Genomic DNA, 13,089 nt, shown 5'->3' with positions numbered 1-13,089 from the left:
GAAGAGGGCCCTGCCCAAAAGAGCTTACAGTCTACAAGGAGAAAGGGATGAGATCCAAGGTGTGGGAATGGGCAAGATCAGAATTAAGCAATGTGAGAGGTGTGGCACATGTTATTGCTTTTAGCAGCACACTGAGGTTATGTTAAACTAAATGAGGGTAAGCTTCTTTAAATAAATAGTTACATAGGGTTGAAAAAAGACCAGTGTCCATCAAGTTCAACCCATAAATGCATTTTTAGAGATCGCTTGAAGGCAGAGAGATTGGGAGAAAGTCTGACAGATTGTGAGAGCGAATTCCAGAGAAGGGGGCAGCCCATGCAAAGTCTTGAATGCGAGCGTGTGAGGAGGTAATGAGAGAGGAGTTGAGAAGTAGGTCAGTAGAGGAGTGTAACAAGTGGGTTGGTTGGTATCTAGAGATAAGTTCAGAGGGTAGGGCAGAGTTATGGACTGCTTTGAATGTGAGAGTCATTAGTTTGAATTTTATCCTGGATGGTAGCGAAAGCCAGTGTAGGGATTGGCAGAGTTGCATGGCAGAGAAGAAGCAGTTGGAAAGGTGTAGGAGCCTGGCCTGAATAGCCTCAATAGTAAGAAATCTAAGTGTCCAGCTTGGGACTCCTCTGGTTACATGGGAGTAGGAGAAACAATAGGTTACCTAAAGGCAGTTCTAATGTGCTGTGCTGGTTCCTTCTGAAAGCTCAGACTCGCCTACACACCAATATTACAACCAAAAAAAATTGTTGGTTCAAGAATAAAATTTTAGAGTTAATTATTTGCTATATACAGTGTAATTTAGAAATAAAAAGTACTGTGATTAGAAAAAAATCTGCTAGTGCATAATTGTGCATAATAGAAAAAAAGGTTTACTTTAATTCTAAAATTTCTAAAAGTTGTTAATTGCATGGTATTTCTGTAGATATACTTACTCGATTTAACAGCCTATTGTTGGATTCTTACCAATTTTATTGGGCTTTATTACATCACAGATTGTATAGTATAATCCTCTATTAGGAGGATGTCTGGTAGGTTTCCAGATACCAATGGGTAAGTATGAAAAACAGAACCTGCATATTGTAGCATGGATTGGATGTAGTTTTACTACATTCAGGGGTGTGTATATTCACCCCTGGTGAGGCTGACCCTATGTTCAACCAATCTAGGTAAATGGTTAATAGAGTCATTCAAATTGCATAGGTGACTGCCTTAAAAGGTTTCTGGGTTTCCAGAATCAGAATTTTTTTTTTTACTTTATGATTTCCAGGATCAGTGCTTTAACTGCAGAGTTTTGCAGTGGGGGCAACCATCTTTGCTCACATTACATTTGGATTTAGGCTCCAGGACAGTTATTGCCAATGAGGACTATACACAGTGGTCCTTGCATCCACCATGCAGGCAGTTGGTCAGCCACCACCAAATTCAAAATTGGAGACTGCCAACTACATGCACAATTTTGTAGTTACAATGATGATACAGGGTGTAGGGTGTTTTCAGGGCAGCCACAAATGTGGTTTGGGTGGAGACAGGTGGGAGAGGGTGGGCTTACTTTCCCAGTTCCTGGCTTTTACTATGTTATTTCATGTAAGTTGTTATTTTATGTGTAAGTTGTGTTTAGCCTTGGAGTGATGGGAACATCAATATTTACCCTTGGGTTATGATGTAAACAAACAGATGACTAGATGTCACATAATCAGATATACAGTAGTATGTACATTATGTGCAGTGAGAGTGCAAGAAAAACATTATTGCACATCCATATTTACAGATTTTAATTCATTTCTATTTTTTTGTAGACAAATTTAGACCAGCAGTACAGTCTTATACTGATCAATTTGCCCATTTAACACTTTTACTGCCCAGCCTGTGTGTGATACAGGCTTGCAGGAAAGCTCTAACTGCCAAGCACCTATCACATACCTCCTTCCCAGTTCAGGGTCCTCTTTCTGTACTGGCAGCTTTTGCCACTGGTGCAGAGAGTCTGGTGCACCACCAACCCCCTAGGCAATGAGCCAAGGGGGTTAGCAAGTCGGTCCTGCAATGCAATTGTCCAAAATAGCTTTACTCCACATAAAATGCTGTAAATGTGTTGATTTTGCAGGTGCTGAAATGATCATATGGGCTATCTTCACCTTGGGGCCCCTACATGCCACTTACTTAGGTAAACCTATGCATCCCCTGGGGTACATAATATTTTATCTTGGTAACTAATAGTATATGGGATGCTGCAAAGTGAAAGCTTTGAGGTGATTTTCGGAAATGTCATCAAAATCGACAATTTTAGAAAAGCTTTGCAGCTTGGCACTTTGGAGTAGAAAAACAAGGGTACCTATTTTAGATTAGGGGGAATGTGTACTTTCTGGGGTAAACTTCATTTTTTGTGACTTTACCCCACATAAAATGCAGCAAATGTGTTGATTTTGCAGTAACTGACAGATCTGACAAAAATGATACATCATATGGAGGTATTTTCATTTTGGGGGCCCCTACTTGCCACATAATTAGGTAAACCTATGCACATTAGGTATCAAACTATTTACTGGACCCCTGGCATTCATATTTATTGTGTTTTATCTGGTTACCTAATGTGGGAGATGAGATGCTGTAGATGGGAAGCTTTGAAATCATTTTTCGAAAATGTCACAATTTTTTATAAAAACTGATAAATTTAGGAAAGCATTGCAACTTGGTAATTTAGAGTAGAAAGACAGTTGTTCCTATTCTGGATTCATCAGAATCTGTACTTTCCAAAATATGTATAGTTTTCTAGGGTAAACATACTGTAAGTGGAATATTTGGCCTTGAAATCTAAAGTATGCAGATTTCTGGAGCAGTGCCTTGGAAAGTTAATAGTTTACTGCTGGGAGTTTTTGACCTATACAAGTGAGAAATCTCCATAAAACTATATATATTTGGTATTGGCACATCCAAATTGTGTGTGACGCTAACATGAATATCATGAGTATTGTCTCAAGATTTCCAGGCTCCTCACATGATTCTTACATTTTGAAGCAGTCCAGACTATATGCTGATTTTCAAACTGGAAAAATGCCTCATGGATGGCTTTTAGGTAAGTATTTGTGTCATGTCTATCAGAAGTTTCCTAGATTTTTGTTTCCGAACTATCTTAAACGGCGCAAAAACCTTTCTGATGCATGTTTTTGGAAGCCTCCCATAGGACTCAATGGCACTCCAACCTGGCCAAAAGAAATTTATGATACCAAAGCTTGAATGAATTCCGAAACTTTCTCAGCCGTTGCGACAAATGCGTTTTTGTCGTACAAATTGACGCAAAACACGAAAAAGTAGCGCAATTTAACGAAAATATCGTAGAAAATAAGCAAAGTTAGAAAAGTAACCAAAAAATACGATTTTTTCTCATTCATTCGGACTTTGATGAATGGGCCCCCACGTGTCCTCCAAAGTATGTAAACAATATTACCTGCAATGCTAAAAAGTGACGATTGCCTTTGCTTCTGACAGGTGGTAATGATGAATGAATGAAAAAAATTAATGTTTTTAAAAAAACTGTATTCCATTAATAATGAGCTTCTCTACAAGGGAAAATACATTATTAATGTCATTGGACCTACTTTTGGTGACATTTCTGTCAGAATCAAAAACACTAGCGACACCAGTCACGCAGTCTCCATGTATAACAGGCATGAGTATTTCCTCATATGTTGTGAAAAAAAACTTTTTTGAAGGACCACCTCCAGTTCCAGACATAAACAAAATATATGAATGCTTTTATAGTGTTGGCTAGAATAAGCAATCCCCTAACAACTTTGTGACTTTTTGCTACAAATTTTTTTAGCCCAAATTAATCCCTTTCTTTCAAGTGTAACAAGTAGAATACTAAAGCATGCTCTGACACTAACCCTGCTAAACTACTGCAACTTGCTACTAACTCGCCTTGCTAACTTCCATTGCTATTCCTTAAATTCTGTATTAAACAATGCTTCCAGAATGATCCTCCTTCATAAAGGAGAGTACAGGTCATCAACAATTTTTGGCAATATTATGGTAATGACCACCCTATTTACTGTATTAATTTGTTGTTGTACTCAACAGCCTTGGGTAAATAAGTAGCGTAGATAAAGATAGGCATGCGTACGTGACTTGCACATGTTAGTATTTTTCTGTGTTGAGATTCTGTTCTGTCATATTTACTAACACCTGAACTGTCACTGCTCTCATTAAGGTGAATAGGTATTTCAATTTTCCCTTCCCATTTACTAACACTTGCATCTCTAATGGTTTGGGCTAAATCTCTGATAGAAGTTGCTTTCTTCCTTTCTGTTTGCAATTGTGAGTTTTCTGGATAGTGGCCTCTGCTGGTGTTTTGTACTCTGTTCTTTCCTTTTTGGCATCTGTGAGCACTCATGCCTCCATCTACTATCAGCCTACCTTGGTGATCCTTCTCACAGAGGAAATGGGGAAAATGGTGGAAGTCATGTGCTATATGACACGTAACGTTTAAGTGCATAATAGTGTGCACTAATATCACATGCTACGAAATTAAGATAATTAACGACAATAAAATCGCTTCTTAATTCAGACAAGTGTCCTTTTTGTGAATCGATCACTAATTCTCAAAATATAAGAAGTGATGTTTTTAACACATGCTAAAAGTAACACTCGTTTTTTTGGGCCTTTAGTGAATCGGCCCTTATATATTGTAACAGCAGTGGAATTAGACAGAACTTCTAACATATTTCGAAGGCTTAGGTTGTCCCAAAAAAAACCCAATACATTGTTTTCCCAGCTAAACAAAAAGTACCCCATAGGAAAGTGAAAGAGCACAAAATGTCTGACATTAAAAGTTCTGCTTTGACCAAATTGGCTGGCAGTGACAGGGTTAAAGACTGATGAGTAGTGGAACCTCTCATCTTTTGTCTGCAGGAGTACAGCAAAAGCAACCTGGTTAGAAAGAGGTTAACCATGTTTAGCCACTTGCTACCAGGGTCTGTTTTCACGAAAAGATACTTGGGCTTGCATTCCCTATTAGACTATTTGTGGTAAACATCTAAAGAATGGTGGTATAGCTTTAACTATTGTCAAAAAAAGACTTTGTAAAATCCTTATATAGTGTGTGTGTGATTAAAAAGTTAATCTATCCAGGGTCTGAAATATACAGAAGGCTTTTTAGTTATGAGTCCTGTGTAAGTATTAAAGCCCTAAAGTAGCTGAATAACAGTTAATGTATTGGTTAGCCTCTATAGACAAAACATATTACAAATTAATATTATTGGCTGTTTTGTTTTGCTTTGAGTTTTATATACTATACTCACCATTTGTGAGTACTACATACGCATAAACTGATCCTGAGTACCAGTCCACAGTATGAAAAGATTGTTTATGAACCTCCATAGTTTCTATTAGTGTTTGCTATATGTGTCTGGGGTCAAGATGTATTGCTGTTCATACAGTAACTGGCCATACATAAGTTGGCAAAGACACAAGCAACATTAAAGCCCACTTTGTAGGTAGTGATGGGCGAAATGTTTTGCAAGGCATGGATTCACGGTGAATTTCCGCATTTCACCATTGACAGATTGTTTCGTGAAACGGATGAAAAATTTGCTGCAGAAAAATTTGCTGCGCATCCAAACATTGTTGCAAGAATAGTCCCGCAGCCAAAATTGTCGCAAGAATAGTCGCAGGCATCAAAAGAATAGTCACACAGATAAAATTGTCACAAGAATAGTCTCAGGCATCAAAAGAATAATCGCACATCCAAAATTGTTGCAAGAATAGTCGCGAGTCAGAAGAATAGTCGTGGGCCAAATTTTTTTTCCGTGCGACATTTGCACCATTTCACGAATTTTTCTCCATTTCGCGAACCTTTCATTTATCGGCAAAGCAAAATGGGAGAGATTCGCTCATCACTATTTGTAGGTAAATACGAAGGTAGGTAAATATGAAGTAGTTTATAGTCATGAGTGAATCTGTCCTATTTCTCTTCGCTGAAAAATGCTAAAAAAAAAATTTGAAAAATGGAGAAAGATTGCAAAATGCAGTGACTGATTGAGACATTTCTGATGAGGACATCAGAATATATGGGCCCCAGTTCAGTGGTATGTGCATGCTTTCCATAAGTTTAGGTAGCAATTCACCAATACAGTATATTTGATGAAGGTGGGAAATTTCTGGACAATGGGTTGCTGGAAAAACAAACATATGTGGTTACAGATTGTTAAGTTGATCCCCAGGCACTGACAATCGTACAGCCTGGATGGAATTTTTTTTTTTTTTGTATCTTATATTTTATTTTGTTTTAAATGTACATCATTTAGGAAAAAGGCACAGCAGGCTGATCTCAATTAGGACATATTTTATCCATGAAATCCAACAATGTGTCATGTATCTTCATTGCTAATGATTGTCCAGCAAGTAAAAAAGTGCATACAACAACAAAACAAAAACATGTGTATTCTATATATGTGTAGTGAATGTGGGAATTTAAGGAAGATAAATATCATATAGAGAAGAGGGAGGGTAGGCCTGCTCAGTTATGAGATATGCTAAAAAGCGGTAGGCATTTTGCAGTCAGCATCTTAAGGAGTCGAATAATTCAAAGTAGTATATTACTTTATTCTGAAAGGTAGCAATTCCACATTCAAATATTCTATTTGAATTTAATAGATTTATTATTTCTGCTAAGGTGGTCACAGTAGAATATTTCCAAACAGAAGCAATTGCCAAACAGGTGGATGTAGGGATTTGATTAGTCAAGGTTTGGCCACTTTTGTTTATTTTCTGAAAATGTTTCCCCAATAGCATGGTTGTAAGATCCAAGGAAATTTGGCAGGAGAATATTTGGCTAAGAAGGCTGGCCACTTCTACCCAGATGGGTCGAATGATAGGACAGTCCCAAAAAATGTGTGTCAAAGTCCCTAATGCTGTTGGTCAGGAAAAAGTTTACGAAGCTTGCCTGGGGTATGATACCAGAATATTAAGATTTTAAATATATGTTCCTTTTGTCTAACGTATGTTACCATTTTCCTGGTGTTTTGCAGAGAGTCTGGTGCACCACCAACCCCCTAGGCAATGAGCCAAGGGGGTTAGCAAGTCGGTCCTGCAATGCAATTGTCCAAAATAGCTTTACTCCACATAAAATACAGTAAATGTGTTGATTTTGCAGACGCTGAAATCATCATATGGGCTATCTTCACCTTGGGGCCCCTACATGCCACTTACTTAGGTAAACCTATGCATCCCCTGATGGGCGAAATGTTTTGCAAGGCATGGATTCACGGTGAATTTCCGCATTTCACCATTGACAGATTGTTTCGCGAAACGGATGAAAAAATTTGCTGCAGAAAAATTTGCTGCACGTCCAAACATTGTCGCAAGAATAGTCCCGCGGCCAAAATTGTCGCAAGAATAGTCTCAGGCGTCAAAAGAATAATCGCACATCCAAAATTGTTGCAAGAATAGTCGCGAGTCAAAAGAATAGTCGTGGGCAAAACATTTTTTCCGTGCGACATTTGCACCATTTCACAAATTTTTCTCTTTTTCGCGAATCTTTCATTTATTGGCGAAGTGAAACGGGACAGATTCGCTCATCACTATTTGTATGTAATAAGTCAGTTCAAATTTGAAGTAGTTTATAGTCATGAGTGAATCTGTCCTATTTCTCTTCGCTGAAAAATGCTAAAAAAAAAATTGCAAAATGGAGAAAGATTGCAAAATGCAGTGACTGATTGAGACATTTCTGATGAGGACACACCTTTTTATGCAAATGCACCTTTTTTGGCAACTTTTAGAGCAAAAAATCTAAATCAAGAAAAAAAAATCCAATGGTTTGTATATAGGCCCCAGTTCAGTGGTATGTGCATGCTTTCCATAAGTTTAGGTAGCAATTCACCCATACAGTATCTTTGATGAAGGTGGGAAATTTCTGGATGATGGGTTGCTGGAAAAACAAACATACTGTATGTGGTTACGGATTGTTAAGTTGATCCCCAGGCACTGACAATCGTACAGCCTGGATGGATTTTTTTTTTATTTTTTTTTGTATCTTATATTTTATTTTGTTTTAAATGTACATCATTTAGGAAAAAGGCACAACAGGCTGATCTCAATCAGGACATATTTTATCCATGAAATCCAACAATGTGTCATGTATTTTCATTGCTAATGATTGTCCAGCAAGTAAAAAAGTGCATATAACAACAAAACAAAAACATGTGGATTCTATATATGTGTTGTGAATGTGGGAATTTAAGGAAGATAAATACCATATAGAGAAGAGGGAGGGTAGGCCTGCTCAGTTATGAGATGTGCTAAAAAGCGGTAGGCATTTTGCAGTCAGCATCTTAAGGAGTCGAATAATTCATTGTAAGTCGAATAATTCCTTGTAATTTTCCTGGACTTCAGATATCTAGGTAGTATATTACTTTATTGTGAAAGGTAGCAATTCCACATTCAAATGTTCTATTTGAATTTAATAGATTTATTATTTCTGCTAGGGTGGCCACAGTAGAAAATGTTCAAATAGAAGCAATTGCCAAGCAGGTGGATGTAAGGATTTGATTAGTTAAGGTTTGGCCACTTTTGTTTATTTTCTGAAAATGTTTCCCCAATAGCATGGCTGTAAGATTCAAGGAAATATGGCAGGAGAATATTTGGCTAAGAAGGCTGGCCACTTCTACCCAGATGGGTCGAATGATAGGACAGTCCCAAAAAAATGTGTGTCAAAGTCCCTAATGCCCCGCAGTTCCTCCAACGAGTCAGGAGGTTGGTCAGGAAAAAATTTACAAAGCTTGTCTGGGGTATGATACCAGAATATTAAGATTTTAAATATATGTTCCTTTTGTCTAACGTATGTTACCATTTTCCTGGTGTTTTCCCAAATGCTTAACCATTCTTCCTTAGGCAATGGATGCTGGAGAATTGCATCTAATTTTTCCATATATTTGTAAAAGATTTGAGATTATCCCCCTTTGTGGTAGACCATTGTAGGTGATGTCCAATGGGACCACGTTAGGAGTTGCCTTAGTTGTATAGCCTCATAGTATTTTTGCATAATGGGGACACCCAGGCCACTACAAGTACATTAGAGGGGATTATAGGCAGATAGGGGGTGTTGTGTTTTCCCATAAACGCGATCAACACACCTGAGGCCACCCCTTTAGATTAGTGGAACGGAGCTTCCATTTGAAGCAGTGTAGGTGGTTTTTCACGGTGAGGGCAGTGAGGTTGGGGAATGCCCTTCCTAGTGATGTGGTAATGGCAGATTCTGTTAATACCTTTAAGAGGGGCCTGGATGAGTTCTTGAACAAGCATAGTATCCAAGGCTATTGTGATACTAATATCTACAGTTAGTATTAGTAGTTGTATATATAGTTTATGTATGTGATAGTATAGATTGGTAAGTATAGGTTGTGTGTGCTGGGTTTACTTGGAAGGGTTGAACTTGATGAACTCTGGTCTTTTTTCAACCCTATATAACTATGTAAAAGGCTTAATTGTCTTTTAATACATTATAAGGCATTGGCAGTGGTAATAGTTCAGACAAATATAAACATTTTTGTAGTGTATTCATTTTCAAAGCTGCTATTCTCCCAAACCAAGATATTCTAGGCTTGCTCCATTGTAAAAGGCTTTTTTCCCTTATTTATTAAGGGCTTAAAGTTTAGATCACATATTAAATCATAGGTTGCAGGGGTATGACAAGGTATGTGAGTCCATTTTCCACCTGTAAACAAAATGTATTTTGAGTAATTCTAGCATTGTCTGGGGGTTGTTTAATGGAAGGGCTTCTGTTTTACTAATGCTAAGTTTATACCCTGAGAATACTCTGTATTGGGTTAATACTTGATTTAAATTTGGAAGCAAAGTCAGGTATGTAAGCAAGACATCGTCAAAAGGCCCACTTTATATGGAGAGGACTTTACTTGTACACCTGTCTGGGTGAGACCTGATGGATGCCATCAAGGGCTCAATACTTAAAACAAATACTGTAAAAGAGGTGAAAGGGACATCCCTGGCGTGTCCCATTTTTGATTTCACTGATTGGCCTGGTAATTTTAAGTTGGTTTTGGGACTGCTATAAAGGTTTTGTAAAACCATTAGGTAAGGGCCTGTAAGATTTAGGTATTCTAATAGAGTAAATACGAAGTACCAATTTAATCTATCAAAAGTCTTCTCAGGGTCAAGATTAAAGATGGGGTGAACTGCCTATTAAGTATCTCGATAAGGTCAAAGCCAACCCGGTCTCTGTGTATTAACTAAAATTGTGGCTAAGCCAGGGTTGGATAATATTTTGGAAAACAACTTGAGATCTGAACTTAAAAGGGCAATAGGTCTATAGTTTGTGCATTGAGTGGAGTCCTTCCTTAAGTATTAAAAACAGATAAGACATCAAAATTGGAGTAAAAAACTGTGAACCCTGAAGGATTTCATTGAATAGTGTTATTAAGGAGGGTGATAGCACACGCTGATATAGTTTATAATATTAGTAAGGAAACCCATCACAGCCTGGCAACGTGCCATTAGGCATGTTTTTAAGGATTAAAACTGATTTCCTTAATTGAGGTATGGAGATCTTCCTCCATGAGTTTGGGCAGATTTAGGTCTCTGAGGAAGTCCAATATTAGGTCTGTATGGTTTTTGGTGCTTGACTTCTGGGTTGTGTGTTTGTATAGTTTCTGATAATAGTCATACAATTGGGCACCTACTTGATTGGGGGTCATAGGTAGATGGCCTGATGTCAGTTGGATGGAGTTTATTCTAGATTTAGCCTTTTGATTCTGTAGTTTTCTAGCTAGTAGAGTGTGCTGTTTATCAGCCTTTTCACAGTATGCTTGCCTGGTCCAAAGAATAGCCTTTTCCAATGCTTTATGGTTAAGTGTCACTAAATCTTCACAGTTGAAGACTTTGAGTCAGAAGTATATCTGAGCAAATTAATTCATGCTGTGCTTCTAAATCTCTCAGGTGACTTTTTAGAGTGAAATATGTAGCTTTAGTTCATTTTTCCTATGGGAGGTCAAAGCAATAAGGCACCCCCTGATAGTTACCTTATACGCTTGCAATAGAGTTGGAATCTACTGAGCCTTTATTTAACCTGAAAAATTATTTGAGTTTAGTTTCTATATAGTTATAGACTTCAGGTTCATGTAATATAGGGGCACATTTATGAATGCTCAAGCCTTAGGGCTTGAGCATTTGCATCCCAAAACCATGTGAGATTGGTGGAAATCAGGTTTTTCTTTTCTCCGACCAAAAAATAAAAATCTTGGCAGGTTTAATAGTCTCATGGAGGCAGCAATGTGCTTCCGTGGGGGGGTAACTTAACATAACATATATTATGGTGGGGACCTGAGGAGCATGATCTGACCAAGACAGTGAAAGGATATCTGTAGAAAAAATGAAGGCAAGGGTGAGAGACAAAAAAAAAAAATCTATGCTAAAGTGGGCCTTATATACAGGAGAATAATAAGGTTACTGTATATATTTATGGTGTGTGATGAACCATGTATCAATGAGGCTTGTCTCATGGTCTGCCTGAACAAAGTAGATAAAGTATGAGCCATGTGATCTGAAAAAGGGGGGGGTTCCTTCAGCTATTTGAGAGTAGGTTAAGTTAAAGTCACCACCTATAATTACAAGTTTGGATGTGACTTTTTATCTGTGCCCAGGCAGATTTAATCTTCAGCGTAAGTCATTTTTTGGGCAGATACAACCACCCACACCTTTTTGACAATATATGTCAGCCTGTGATGGTGGGAGTACAGAGCAAATAACATATTTATACTTTCTGTCTTAAGCAGGCCATACTTTGAAAGATCCACTTGTTTGGCGACCTTTCTGCAATATGCCCCCTTGAGGTTGGCAATATCGTTGCCGTCATCACTTCAACAAGGTTTTTAAACTTGTCCTGTTGCCCAAGGAAAAATATTTATTCTTATAAACACATGTACATGAATATTCCTGGTTATAAGGTATAATAATATTAATAATAAGGTATAATAGAAGAGATAGTTCAATCAAAAATGTATTAACTAAAGCTATTGCCACATATCTACAGAAATACTTATACTCATCCTTCCATTGAGTCTGGCATCTGTGTACTCACTCCAGGAAGTCCAGGAAAACACTAATTAAAACTTAATCCATGCTATTAACCTAGAGATAGACCATAGGTTCATGTGTCAAGTTATGATTGGTAAATGACCATTAAGCTAATTGTCGAGAGTTGGCCATGGATTCCTGACACAGGTTGGATAATGGAATTTGGGAAAATGCAGTTGAGGACAAAAGGGATTGAATTCCCAACTACCCTTCAAAGGGCAACTGTGTGCTAAATAGGATGTGTTTGAAGCTTACATCTGTTGTAACCTGATTGTATCTAATATGTAAATTACACAACATCCTAACACAATACACAAGTCACAATGTATATATAAAATGCACACACATATATATGTATTTAATAGAAATATGAGGCAAGCAAGTCTCTATGAGGTAACAGTCCATTTGATATCTGCCCAATTTTTGGCTAGATATTGATCATCATTGGAGTGCTCCCTACAACAACAGATAAGCTGCCAACTCAGACTGAAATTGGCAGCTAAAATCTGCCCGCATATTGCCTACTTTACAGTATAGTACCTCTCCAGTTTATGTCCCCCATACACATATTCCTTAAGGTTTCTTAGCTTGAAGGCCAGATATTGTGATATTATGGAAGAATATTTAGTGTTAAAAGCTTATGCCTTTGGCTTATTTTGACATTGCAGAAGCCTCATTGATTAGGCAGTGATTAGATATGGTGTATCAATCCTCAGAGGCTAACCGCAGCCTTGTAGTACACAAGTTTCAAGGCAACACATCCTAGATTTTGCAATCTGCAGCTCCCCTTTTGCTGACACTGAACCAAATTTTAAAGCCTTTTCAGAATTATGACTGGCTGCTCCCACTCCTAGTCAATTAGCAGAGTAAGTGACTGAGTGATTCCAGTGGCACCTTCACCCCAGGTATCCAGGAAAGCAGCAGATATATGGAAGTCACTCCTGCTGTCCTCACTTTCTGGTCCACCAGTTTTGCACCCACCTGACCTTGACCTGGACCCTGGAGCCCTTCAGCATG

The 13,089-nt window shown here is 38.0% G+C and overlaps 1 protein-coding gene across 1 annotated transcript in view; it reads left to right on the top strand.

Annotated features, from left to right (window-relative positions):
• Positions 1 to 13,089, top strand: part of LOC101734651 (mucin-2) — a 763,939-nt gene that overhangs the window by 561,456 nt on the left and 189,394 nt on the right. The gene's annotated exons all lie outside the window — the stretch shown is intronic.

The sequence above is a fragment of the Xenopus tropicalis genome, chromosome 4 (assembly GCF_000004195.4).
Source record: "Xenopus tropicalis strain Nigerian chromosome 4, UCB_Xtro_10.0, whole genome shotgun sequence".
Classification (NCBI taxonomy): domain Eukaryota; kingdom Metazoa; phylum Chordata; class Amphibia; order Anura; family Pipidae; genus Xenopus; species Xenopus tropicalis.
This window is presented reverse-complemented; position numbering and strand designations above follow the sequence as displayed.